At 43.9% G+C, this 2,947-nt stretch overlaps 1 pseudogene; it reads right to left on the minus strand.

Moving 5' to 3' along the window:
- Positions 1–1,191: 1,191 nt before the first annotated feature.
- On the minus strand, positions 1,192–2,144 carry LOC108283273 (annotated as a pseudogene).
- Between the last annotated feature and the right edge of the window lie 803 nt (positions 2,145–2,947).

Raw genomic sequence — 2,947 nt, forward strand, 5'->3', positions numbered from 1 at the left:
AAAAAAAAAAAAAAAAAAAAGCAGAAGATTCCAGATAAGACGCCATCCTGCTGCCAATTTCAGATTCAATACATATAAGTTGGGACCCTGGCAACTGTAGTTTTTACAGGTGATTCTTAGGTTTGGGCAAGTGTGGACAGTAGTATCTAGGAAGTAGTTTCTCGTGCATGACTTCCATTTTAGAAATATTTATGGCATCCCTGCCACTGCAAACCAGTGTCAAGGGGCCATGGAGAAGGGAGAAGAGAGAAGGGAGGAGGAGAGAAATGAAGAATTTAAAAACATTTGAAATAGGCCTTGTGTTCAAGGAACTTTACAGTTTAGTAGGAGAGGAAACACTTTACTATGTACTTGTAATACAAGGTGGAATGTAGGATAAAGCCAGTTCCATTTTAGGAGAACTCTCACAGCTTTAGAAAGCAAGCGAGACATAAGGACTATAGGTAAAATGTTACTACTAGGGGTGATGTTAAAAATGTCTTAGGCTGGCTTGGTGGCTCATGCCTATAATCCCAGCACTTTGAGAGGCTAAGGCAGGTGGATTGCATGAGCTCAGGAGTTCAAGACTAGCCTGGACAACATGACAAAACCCCATCTGTACAAAAAATACAAAAATTAGCTGGCATGGTGATGCATACCTGTAGTTTCAGCTACTTGAGAGGCTGAGGTAGGAGGATCGCCTGAGCCCAGGAGGTCGAGGCTGCAGTGAGCCAAGATCGTGCCACTCCACACCAGCCTGGGCAACAGAGTGAGACTCTGTCAAAAAAAAACAAGAAAAAATAGTGCAACTGGCCAGGTGTGGTGGCTTATGCCTGTAATCTTAACACTTTGGAAGGCCAAGGCAGGAGATTGCTTGAGCCCAAGAGTTTGAGACCAACCTGAGCAACATAGTGAGACCTTGTCTCTACAAAAAATAGAGGGGTGCACGTCTGTGGTTCCACATACTTGGGAAACTGAGGTGGGAGGTTCACTGGAGCCCAGGAGGTCGAGGCTGCAGTGAGCTGTGATTTCACCACTGCATTCCAGCCTGGGTGACAGACACTGTCTCAAAAAAATAAAAATAAAAAAAACTTACAACCAGGATACCATGGAGACAGACTAGTGAGCATAAATGCTGGTCATAAATGATTTATATGAACATCCCAGTGTATGCCAGCTGAATATCAACTCTACTTTTTTTTTTTTTTTTTTACAACTGGTAATCAATTTATTAAAATAGCTGACTTAAGCATCTGCAGTGGTGGCTTCCACCTCAATTCCTGGCTCAATACTGATGGAAGTCATCTGCTTAACAATCTCAGAAGGACAGTGCAAGTCAATGAGTCGCTTGTGGATTCTCATCTGGAAAAGATCCCATGTCTTAGAACCTTCACCACAAGGTGCTTTTCTTGTAGTAATTCACAAAGTCTTGCTAGGCATCCGAACTGGTTCTTTCACTTTGCGATTCTTTTCTTTTGCTCCTCTGATCAAGTCAGCACACACCTTCTCCAGGGATTTTACATTGCAGCTTGTTAGAGTGATTCGAATTCGGTGAACTGCCACCTCTGGCTCCACGGGTGTTTTTCAGTATCCTTAAAAGCCATGGCTGCTGCACAGCTTTCTGACCAACTTACTCCTCGGCAAGAGCACACAACAGTGAGTCAGGAGCAGGAACATGCGGACCAACAATCTGCAACAGCTAAGACCTTTTCTCAAAGAGCAACTCTTACTATTAATAATAATAACAATGTGTAACGAGGTGCCACGCCCTGGGCTAAGGTTTTGCATGATTGTCTTCTAATGAGATGAATTTTGTTTTTGCTGGTGGAGAAACTCAGGCTTAAGATTAGTTAAGAAATTTCCTAATGTCACACAGCTGCTAGTAAGTGGCACAGCTGAGATTCGAGCTGCACAGGCAGACTGGAATGCTTAATTGTGGGCTTTAATTGCCTACTTGCAGGATGCAATAGAGATTGCATATAGAAGAGACATCTGGTTGAACCCATTCATTCATCTTTCTAGGGTATACTCTCACTGTTGAAATTGAAGGCCAGTGAGAACACAGATAAACCCCAGTGTTCATTGAGGTATACATACAGTAAACAACTGAATATATGTAGAATCCATTCATGTTGGGTAATGAGAAATGCTATGAAGAAAAAGAAAGCAAGATAATTAAGAAGTTAGTGCTGGCCAGGTGTGGTGGCTCACGTCTATAATCCCAGCACTTTGGGAGGCCAAGGTGGGCGGATCACCTGAGGTTGGGAGTTTGAAACCAGCCTGACCAACATGGCGAAACCCTGTCTCTACTGAAAATACAAAATTAGCTGGGCATGGTGGCGCATGCCTGTAATCCCAGCTGCTGGAGAAGCTGAGGCAGGAGAATTGCTTGAACCCGGGAGGTAGAGGTGGCAGTGAGCTGAGATTGCACCATTGCACTCCATCCTGGGCAACAAGACTGAAACTCCATCACAAAAAAAAGAAGTTAGTGCTCAACAGAGAAACAAACTTTGCATGCTCTCACTTTTATTTGTGGGAGCTGAAAATTTAAACAGTTGAACTAATGGAGATAGTAGAAAGGTGGTTATCAGAAGCTGGAAAGGGTAGTGGGGGGATGGGAGGAAGTGGGATGGTTAATGAGTATCAAAAAAATAAAATGGGACTGGGCATAGTGGCTTGCACCTGTAATCCCAGCATTTTGGGAGGCCGAGGTGGGTGGATCACTTGAGGTTGGAAGTTCAAGACCAGCCTGGCCAAAAATCCCTGTCTCTGCTAAAAATACAAAAAATTAGCTTGGCCTGGTGGCACACTCTTGTAAGCCCAGCTACTCAGGAAGCTGAGGAAGGAGAATTGCTTGAACCCAGGAGTCAGAGGTTGCAGTGAGCCAAGATCGCGCCATTGCACTCCAGCCTGGGCTACAGAGCGAAACTCCATCTCAAAAAAAATAAAAAAGAATGAAATCATGGCC

Source organism: Cebus imitator, unplaced genomic scaffold (assembly GCF_001604975.1).
Source record: "Cebus imitator isolate Cc_AM_T3 unplaced genomic scaffold, Cebus_imitator-1.0 Scaffold258, whole genome shotgun sequence".
NCBI lineage: Eukaryota > Metazoa > Chordata > Mammalia > Primates > Cebidae > Cebus > Cebus imitator.